The sequence below is a fragment of the Triticum dicoccoides genome, chromosome 4B, assembly GCF_002162155.2.
Source record: "Triticum dicoccoides isolate Atlit2015 ecotype Zavitan chromosome 4B, WEW_v2.0, whole genome shotgun sequence".
In the NCBI taxonomy this organism is placed as follows: domain Eukaryota; kingdom Viridiplantae; phylum Streptophyta; class Magnoliopsida; order Poales; family Poaceae; genus Triticum; species Triticum dicoccoides.
This window is the reverse complement of record NC_041387.1, coordinates 339,601,696-339,611,925: the sequence shown is the minus strand read 5'-3', so window position 1 is coordinate 339,611,925 and position 10,230 is coordinate 339,601,696. Positions and strand designations below refer to the sequence as shown.

At 41.6% G+C, this 10,230-nt stretch overlaps 1 long non-coding RNA gene across 18 annotated transcripts; it reads left to right on the top strand.

Annotated features, from left to right (window-relative positions):
• Nucleotides 1–704: 704 nt before the first annotated feature.
• LOC119296103 lies at nt 705–8,775 on the top strand. 18 transcript variants are annotated; one of them, XR_005144846.1, is made up of 8 exons: nt 706–1,288; nt 1,471–1,535; nt 1,635–1,711; nt 2,281–2,341; nt 2,741–2,799; nt 2,917–7,707; nt 7,940–8,105; nt 8,216–8,775. It is a non-coding gene; the product is annotated as an uncharacterized LOC119296103 (long non-coding RNA). The 18 variants fall into 18 exon arrangements; XR_005144844.1 differs by having other exon boundaries at nt 705–1,288; nt 2,281–2,799; XR_005144850.1 differs by having other exon boundaries at nt 705–1,288; nt 2,281–7,213; nt 7,297–7,707.
• Nucleotides 8,776–10,230: the final 1,455 nt, after the last annotated feature.

Here is a 10,230-nt window from a genome sequence, read left to right as displayed (position 1 = left end):
GTCCAACGCGTCGCCACTCGGTTGGTCACCACATCACCACTCGGACGCCCCACGCATCATAACTCCACTGGACGCATCTACTTCACTCGGCCGCCCCGCGCGTCTCCACGCCGTTGGTCACCTCATCACCACTCGGCCGCCCCGCGTGTTGTGACTCGGTTGGTCACCTCATCACCACTCGGCCGCCCCGCGCGTAGCCGCTCGGTTGGTCACCACATGACCACTCGGACACCCCGCGCATCATCACTCCGCGGGACGCATATACTTCACTCGGTCGCCCCGTGCGTCGCCACTCACTACTAGGAAAAACCTTATACACAGAAGTTTATCAGTAGCGTGGTTTAAAAATAGGCGCTACTGCTAATTAGTAGTAGCGAGGGGTATAAAAACCGCGCTACTACTAAGTTGATAGTAGTAGCGAGGGGTATAAACCCGCGCTGCTACTAAATGGTCTCCAACAATGCCCCCGGGATAGGCCATAGTAGTAGCGAGGGGTATAAAACCGACGCTACTACTAAGTCTCTACTCCTAATATAGCAGTTGGTGAATAGTCTTCCGGTTTTTTTCGCTGGTTTTATTTTGTCTATCCTCCCACCTCCATCAAATCGCTGGTTTTTTTTCGTCCATCGTCCCACCTCCGTTAGCTCACGACCCTCCCGCGAAAAAAAACCATGCCAAAGAAAACCCCACGACCTCCCCTCCCCTCGCTAGCCCTACGCAGCCGCCGCCACACCTGCCGATCCCTGCGCATCGCACCCATCCCCGCCGCCATACCTGCCGTCCCCTGCGCCACCCATCCCCACCTCGCCCCGCCCGCCGCCTCTCCTTCACGCCGGCGCCCGCTCGCCTCGCCTGCACCGGTCGCCACGCGCTCGCCCCGCAAGGCAAGGAGCTCCCTTCCCCAACCCGATCTGATGGAAAGAGGACCAAGCCTTAACGGTCCGGCTGTGGGAGCCACCGTAGAGCCTCCATGTCGGTGGAGCAGAGCAGCCCGTCGGTGGTCACGACCACGTCATTCCCTGATCTCGTCCCGCAGATCACCGTCTTGCTCCTCCGCCCCACCGCCATTCCGTTGGAGATGAGGATTGCATTGTTGCGCCGCCGCCGCCGCCACTTCCTACAGACTCCCTGACTCACAGTGCAAGACATCCCAACTCGGTTCCATCCGGGTAAATGCCGCCGCCGCCCTTGGCAGGATCCCTTTTGGCGGCTTGGATCTAGGCAAACGAGGAGCGGAAGGAGAGAAGTACGTCTATGACTCGGGTCATGGGGATGGATGGATCTCTCGGTAATGGTGGATCCAGAGTTCCAGACTCAGTTCATCTTATAGGCTTAATTCGTACTGTATCATTTTGATGAATACGTTGCTCCCCTATTTTTTCTACAATCAAGATGATTTTCCTCTGTGGGGTATGCATATCATCTTCTTTCGTTTTCGTTAGAACATATCATATTTTGTTTGACACGCAGGTACAACGATGGCAAATATTTGTTTTCATCAGAAGTATATTTTCATGAGATACAATGGCAATCAGGTTTGTGTTTTACGAGCTTTGTTCATATCACCGCTTCTCCCTAATCCGCCTTCACTCTAACGCATGGCCACCCAACATTGTCTTCTCCTCGGTTTGCAGGCGGCACATGCAGAAGAGTTGTGGAAGGTTGATTGAGAAGTCATAAGGACTGGGTGAAGCAAAATGCAATCTCCAAGGTTAGGTTACCTCTCAATGCCCTTGATGATATGAGTGCAACTAAACTAATATTTGTTTCTTGTGATCTATGGTTCCCACCTGCCATACTCATATATTTCTGTTTCCACATGATATGTCTTCTGTATTAAATTATAGTCTTTGATACAATAAGTTATTCCTTCAAATTTAACAGTCATGGAAGAATCTGAATATGGCAACGATTTCTTTCTTTCCTAAGCACTCCTCTCCTATTAGAACCCAGCATATGCTGAACCACTGCTGCTTTAATGTCTAAATCTTTTGGTTTATAGTTTATGGCAAACCAAATTATGAATCAAGTGTTCATCTCTGAAGTTCATAACAGTGGTCGGTTTTTAGTGTGTCTAAAGGAAATGCACCAAGCTTTTGTACTGAAAGATTATCCTGACATGGGATTTTTTATTCTTGAATGAACATGGTAGCCTTTATTATTACTTTTAGAGAAGATGTACACAGCTAGGATACAGAACTACATTCTTACTCTGATTGGCTTAATGCAACTAAGATCAAGGCTCCACGAGGCTATGTTGATTTGTTAAATTCCTTTCAGTTTCAGGTTTCAAAATGAGAAATTGGAGCATTAAGACCTTTGAACTGAAACCTAAATAAAGGTATACATATTTATGTTGGTCTAAAGCCACCATGTTTTATCTGTAGAAAATAGAAATCGCCGTTCGGTTTCATTTACAAATTAAATTAAACTATAGACATAGTCCACGACGTCGGGACAAATAGAGTAACTAATTATATGTATGTTTTTTCCAGCAAAGAACTTATTATAAAACGGGACACCAGAAAATCCAGTGGGAAATTGATGGGCTCCCCTCTTCGTAAAAAAGTTACTTCACGGCATTGCCTAATGTACAGAGAAATCACGGGGTCAAAAATTGCTTTCCCGCCCATGACATAATTTATACAGCATCACAGAGTGCCTTTTTATGCATAATCGACTTCCCTCGGAAAAGCATTTGTAAGATAGCTAATCAACATGTCATTTGTTCTTAATTCAGAACTGTGCATGCATCCAACAGAGAAAGGTGCGTACATATCCTGAGGGACAATAAAAAATGTGAGTTCTTTATGGCATAATATCAGGCACCGTTCTGAGTGATCTCTTTGCAACTCAAGATACCGATTAGTTATATTATTTCCTACCTGTAACCAATTTCTGCACACCAAAACACAGAGTCAAGTCAGATCTATAGGAGGATAAGTATTCTTGGTGTGATTACTAATGAGACAATGTAAGGAATTGTTTCTAGAACTCAATTTTATTATAAGTTCAATATCAGCACCACACAATCTTTCTACTACCATTCCTAGACAAATATCAACCCGTTACACAAGACAATGCAAGAAAACATATGTCACACAGGACTATTCTATTACCGCGCGCTTCACCGCTGCCGTCGATGTTCCCAGCAGGCCACATATCCTCCAATGGTAATCTCATGGGTCATCTGATGAGACCGATATGAGCCAAACTTTTAGCTTAATGATGCATGGTTAGATATAGATAGAAGAACCGGTTGTACTATATCTTTTTTTTGCCCTGAAGTAGCGCTTCTACTTCTGATTCATGTCTACTTCATGGTTGACATCTTAAAGAAAAAATACTCTAAATTAAAAGGTGCAAAGATTCTGTGGATGACATCCATGCATTAATGCATATAGCTCTGAGTCTTCCTTTTCTCTTATATATGAATCTATAATCTGCTTTTGTCCAATGGTACAATTTATCAAGTTCAACAAGGGTGTGGTTAGTGCCTTTTGTCCATTCAATCCAAAAACGGATCGGGTTCTACTATCGAAAGCGATAACAAAAAAAAACATGAAAAATCAACCAGGTTAGTTCCTTTTTTTGCTAAGATTTACAATTAAAGTCAAATTAGTACTTAATGTAAGGAAGGTCAAACTTTTGTCTTTACTGATTTTTGTCTGGTTCGCAGGAGAGAGGGACGAGTTCCCCGGCATGGGGTCATGAGTGGTACAAACTGGAGGATGCATGCCGGTGGTTCTGTCAGTACAATTTACTTAGATTTTCAGTTCTTTTCACCTCATAATTATCTTTTCTTTATGTGTTAGTACGGTTAAACTTCTTTATCTTTTGTTCCTTCCTACTTATGGCCTTCGTGTGCACCTTGATTAAGTTCTGGTGTTTATTCGGTGCCAATGTCTTAAGACAATAGTTTCATGCATGGATTTATTCCAGCATTCTAATTTAGAGACCTTTGTGCCAGACAGTTTGTTGCATTCACCTTAATAGAGATAATAAAATCTTACTGAGTAACAAGCGTAATGATGGAGGAACGGACGTCAATTTAAAGGTGCATATTATTCAGCTTGATTCATTGCTGAGGATTTTTTAATACATGGCTTCTAATTCCAGACCAAGAACTTAATTCAGAATCTAAAAATTGAAGGGGAGGTAGAGGGATATTGTTGGTGCTGTCCAGAAACAATGCTCATTTATTTATTACAGTCGATGTATTTCTTGTGTGTCTCATTGATTGAGTATTTGAGTTGGAGCATAAGTATATTAATGTCTTAGAATTTGCACATATGCTTTATCCACTTGTCATTGCTATTTACAAGTCACATATTTATATTTGGATTACAGATTCTTTGTACTTATTGTTGTACTTCGTGTTTTCTATTGAGTGTGGTACCTCTTGAAGGAGGGAAAGCTAGGATTCATTGATGACTGAGGTGCAGAAACTGCTGGACACGTACAAGGACGAGGAGGTGAGCATCACGGTAATGGGGCACAGCCTCGGGACGGAGCTGGCCACCCTGAATGCGTTGTACATCGCCGAGAATGGCCGGTCACGGTGTTTGCGTTCGACAGCCCACGACCGGCCGCAGCCGGCTTCAAGAAGCGGTTCGACGTCACTGCGGCCTTTGCGACCGCAACGCCGGGACATCGTGCCCAGGTACTCGGCGCTGCTGTAACACGATATGGGCTCCGAGCTGGCCATCGACATCGGCACATCGCCATACCTGAGGCCTGAGGGTGTCGCAAGGTCAGTCCAATCAATCTCCTACGCCATAGACGATGCCCCGACTTTTTTTATGTCCATCGACAATGATTCCTCACATATAAACCATGCGACAACCATGGACGACCTTTTGCTGAAGAATCTATTGTTTGCTCCAGTGGATTTGATCTTTAGTCTTCCCTTTCTTTCTATGGTTGTGAGTAATCTAATCCAATTCGCAGCTCCATGCACGATCAAGGCTAGGGTGTGAATTATGACTGTGTCGTATGAGGCCATGATTGTGGCAGGGATGTTTGGTGGCACGAAGTTGTTTAGTAACAAGATGGGTCTAAACTCAGCTACTAGAGATCTGAGCGGAAACACAGGAGGAGTTCCTATCATCAGTTCTAGCCGTAAAGTCGAATGCCTATGTTGGTGAGCTCTATAATCCAAACACCCAGAAGATGGTACCCCCTTCGTTCCATAATAAAAGATCTTATTACATTCGATGTAATAAGATCTTATATTATCGGATAGCGGGAGTAGATGTTATTTTGTACTCTTAGCATGTAAGTTGTTTTAAACTTTTTATTAGCAGCTTGTGACTTTTCTAAAAAGTAAGGTCATGTAGGCACATGGAGCGCTCCTTTTTTTTGTCACTTTCTACTCAATTGTAGAGGTTTATTTATTGCAGTATAATAATTACTTCTTGTTGAGGTTACTCTGCAGCACTTGCTGTCCTTGCCTTTTCTGATATCAAGGGGCCAATACAACTTCTCTGATTATAAATGTGTGCAACATGACTATTTGAAAGAAGCTCTGTTTGAGAAATTGAGGCTAGAGTTCTGATGTAAGTACGGCATCAGCATTTGTGAGCGCCTTTATATGCTGACCGTCTCATCTTTGCGGCAAGTAAGCAGTTTGATATACTGCTTGCTTTGATATAGGCATTTAGCGATGAAAATTGTCATCTATTCATGTTTACATATACTTAATCTGATGGAGACATGAGCCTGCCGAATGCCTCCACGTTAGTAATGCACATCTCAGACGATACACTCTTCTTCTTTCTTGACTAAACTTTCACACTGATTATGCATCATGGATCAGATCCAACATATTAGTTTATTTGCATGTACGTAGACGGATGACAAGTAAAATAAATTCAAGGATCTTAGTGCAGTTTGTCAGCTACAATTTCACGATCATTTATGGGCTTAGGGAGTCATCATCGTCTCCCCCTTCGCCTTAATTGTCCTCACCTACAGTCCAACAACCTCCTGGAGCTCGATTTTATGCTCGGTTTCAGATTTGTTAGTAAGGGACTGCTGATCCTATTTGTTTGTTCTGAGAACAACGAACATGTGAACTCCCATGACCACTCTTTATTCTATTTGTAAATTTATCTGATTCTTTCTATATGTATGTACAATGTTCTTGTTGCGGAGCACAGGATAGATGTGATACTCCAAACTCCCACTAAATAATTGCATAGTTAATGATTCAAATCTTAGCATCTCATAATGGGTGTTGAATTACGTTCAAGTAATCTTATTCGTATTTGGTGATCTGTTGTAGTGTACAAATCATTTTTCATATATATCATGACCTCTTCGTAATGTTTTCTTACCATTTCTCAATGGGCACCGGTTTCTGCTATCACTTGCAATTATTTCTTAGGTAATTTTCTGGACCAGTACACACCCATACTTTCAGGATTACGAACACCAGTGGGTTAATATGTTACTAAAACTGTTGGTACCTCATCTGGTTGGATGGGGGCTTAATCTTGTTCTAAAAAAATACCAGTACACACATCAATTTATTTTAATGTTCTAGGATATATAATAAATGTGTGATGTTTTTGAACTGTGTTTCACATGGAACTATTGATGTTGTTCTGAACAAAGAAAAAAGTTTGCTTGGTAGGGTTTGAGTCCTTGTTATTATGAAATTTATATTTCAGCATCTTGAGAACTATGACATTTTAAACTCCTAGAACTTATGAAGCAGAATAATATTTCAAGTTGTTTACAATTAGGGTGGACAGGCAATAAGGCTTCTTGAATCTGCACAAGTCATGTACATTTGACATCTCAACGTACACGTAGCGCTGCATCAATCTTTTGACATATCATTGTCTAATCAAATGCTCATGATTTAGATGAAGTGGCAAAATCCATATAGTACTTGTTCTTCTCTGAGTACGTTAGTTCCATGTGGCTTCCGAGGTTGTGCCTTCCGGGAATTAAAGCAGCATTAGCAGTACTCTGTACTCATACCCATGATTGACTAATATGATTGCACTACCACTTGTATTCCTTTTGTTAGTATGCACGTAATCTACTATTCTTTCCGCATTCAGATTCTGCCTTGTGGTGTGTTTCTTTGATTCAGATTATGCCTGAACCAGCGGGAGCCTTTGAAGCAGCGAGAGAGTAACGGATGGGGAAACTGGCAGATCCTTTTGTGTGGACGACAGCTCGACGGTGGCAACTCGACCAGGTTTGCCGTGAGAAGGCCAGACTATGCGAGAGATTTGGCGTGTGTAGTTTATCTTGTCGCTAATTACGGTGGAGTGTGGTTAGATTATCAGCTTTGTTAGATGCATAGGGCATGGAAGGAGCGGTGGATATGAGCTCCTACGGCAGAACTACTATGCCTTGAGCAACTTCAGAGGAGCCGGCTCCCACTGAGAATACATTTTATTTTCTTTAGCCGATTAATTGCAATAATTAATGAGGGCTGATGCACCCCGGGAGCAGCTGCCAAGATGGAAGTTGTAGCAAATAGGACGCCTTCCATCGAAGGGAAACTCCGGGCAACTCCGCTCTCGTTGGCTGGCGATGCATGATGAGGCCAATGGACAGCTCGGTGCTACACAAATGAATCAAGGAGAACATGTTAACAGACCAGCAACGTGCTAGGAGGCCAACAGGAGCATTACCTGGTGTTGACCGGCGGGCAAATGACATCATATATGTTTTTGTCCAACCAAGGTAACCCTCCAAACAGTGCTCTAATAGTCATTTATTCCTTAATGTTTTGGCCTGGAAACAAGTTTAGTTGCAACTCTTTTGCTATCATGTTTTCCAAATTTCGTTCACTAGGGTTCCTTTCTTATTATCATCTTCCAGATATATATTTTTGCAATTACATGAATTCAGTTCTACTTCTATCGTGTCTCCTTTTCACATGTTTGCATCCAGCTGAATATCCATCTACATGCAGGATTTTGTCACATGTGTAGTGCAGTCTAAAAATAATAAGCTAGGAGGTTATGCCCTACCATCTGCAAGAACAATGGATTGTGTACTGAACATAAGCTTTTTTTTGCAAGTTTGCTCTCAGTTATGTCTTTGGCGGGGCATACTTGATCATAGAATTTGTATGAAAGGTAATCGCTAACAATACGTATGCAGTTGTTACTTAAATATCAGATTGTTCTATATTGTTTAGATTTAATTGGAGAATGCAACTTAATCAATTATGTCATGTATTTGCAAGAAGGGGTGCCGGGCAACCTGCTAGGAGATGGCACAGATGGGCCTTGAGGACATGGCACCGTTCAGGAGGGCGGCATTCCGACAACACTCCAGCATAGACTCATCATGGTACCTAGACGTGGGCTGGTAAACAGAGGTAACAAGGAGCTTGAACATCAGGACATCAAGAAGGAAGCTGATGATGATGAATACGACCATCTTGGCGTGGATTGCTGCCGCTGCCATGCCCATGTCCAGCAACATGTTGTTGTGCCAGTGCTGCAACCTTCTACTCCAAACACGATCGCAGGCAATGTGATCATGAACTTCTGGGATACTTAACGTTCCCTGTATTTTTCTAGCAATGTCTTAGTTAGGACGTAGATGCAAGGGCTCATATAAATCTCGATGAACTGATATTAGTTACCATGATAATTTGGTTCTATATATGGCCATATCCGAATCATTTTAGGCTTATAATGGCATTTTCTTTAATGATTTATTTATAGAGTATTACAATGGTGACAATGGAGGGATTCTTCTCTTTTCGTATACCATGTATATTTCGTGTTTACACCTTCACCGCGGGTCTCTAAATCTAAACAAAAAAGGTTATTTTCATTTTCTTTACTTTACTATGTTTCGTATACTTACATTATGTTCTTGTAACTGCATGATGGTAGCACTTGTTTTTTCTTTCTATTTGTTTCCTTTTATCCAAAATTTTAACTGAACTAGGTAGGATGCCACAACCTGTTTAGCCTCTTTTGCGTGATTGCATGCTGATAAACTTATGAAACAGATGGTAGACTAGGTGTGCATGTAATGAGATGGTGTGGTTGATCGAGATGATGCTAGAGTGACGCAGTGTGGCAACGAGAGAAGGAGGTGAGTTGAGAGGTAGGGAAAGAGGGTATAAGAGGAGAAATAAAGAAACAAATGTTTTTTTTCTTTCTAATAAAGCATACATATCTACAACAATCTATTTGGATTTTTTATTTTAAAAGTTTAAGCAGTGGAGTGTATAGAAGCTGAACCAATTGTCTCAGTGAGCTGTCTACACAGAGTCATCGCCTAGTGTTGCACAATGTTGTTTGTAGCCTAGCCGTTGAACATGCATTATCAACTTAGTTCTTCTGTTTTTCATACTTGGTGAAGAGATTGTCTATAGCCTAGCTGTCAGACATTATGCATCCAACCATTTGTGAGATAGCTACAGTTCTGAGTGCAGTGATCTCTTGAATGTAACTAGGGGTACTATTTAGCTTGATTCGGTGAGTTTGATTCCAGCAAGTCTTCTATGCATCTATGCACTAAAAAAAGTGAACTCTAATACATATAGGATATGCAAGATCGTGCAAGCAGAGACTTATTCCTTTCATAAAGACAAATTGGTTGAATCTATTGGATTTAGTATCTTACACGAGGCAGACATGTTTCTGAATAGCAGATGGCAACTTAATTTAGGTTACGTAGTATTCTCTCATATTTTTGCTTGCAATTTTATTTGAACTTGATAAATACATGACTATTGTAGTTCTTTGAAATCGAGCTCAAATAAAACTAAGTGAATGCAAGCTTTAGTTAGTCTTTGGTTTCCAGTCATCTTATATGTCCTTATTTCTCATGTTGTACTACGCCACATGGAATAGAAAGTTCAGTTGTGGAGACAGATATTACTTGCAGTACAAGGCAAACACATGTAAATGTAAACTGCATGACTAAAAACGACAAGAAGCATAACTCAGTTGTTTAGCTTAATTAAAAGGTGATGTCATTTTTGGGTTTTCTAGCTGAAGAATGTTCCACTTTATATGTATGATAGTCCAAATAATTATCAAATTCCCTCAAAACATGTGCTACCAATGGAGAAACAGTTGTCCTGAAAAGTCTCTCTTTCCTACAAAGGCAACTTAGTGGACTGAAGCCATATCAAAGTTAGTAGAAGCACCAACCTGTTTGAGCCATGCTTTTGTTTTGCACCATCATCTTTCACATGTACATTTGAGCCGACTGAATTATATATCGCTTTATCTC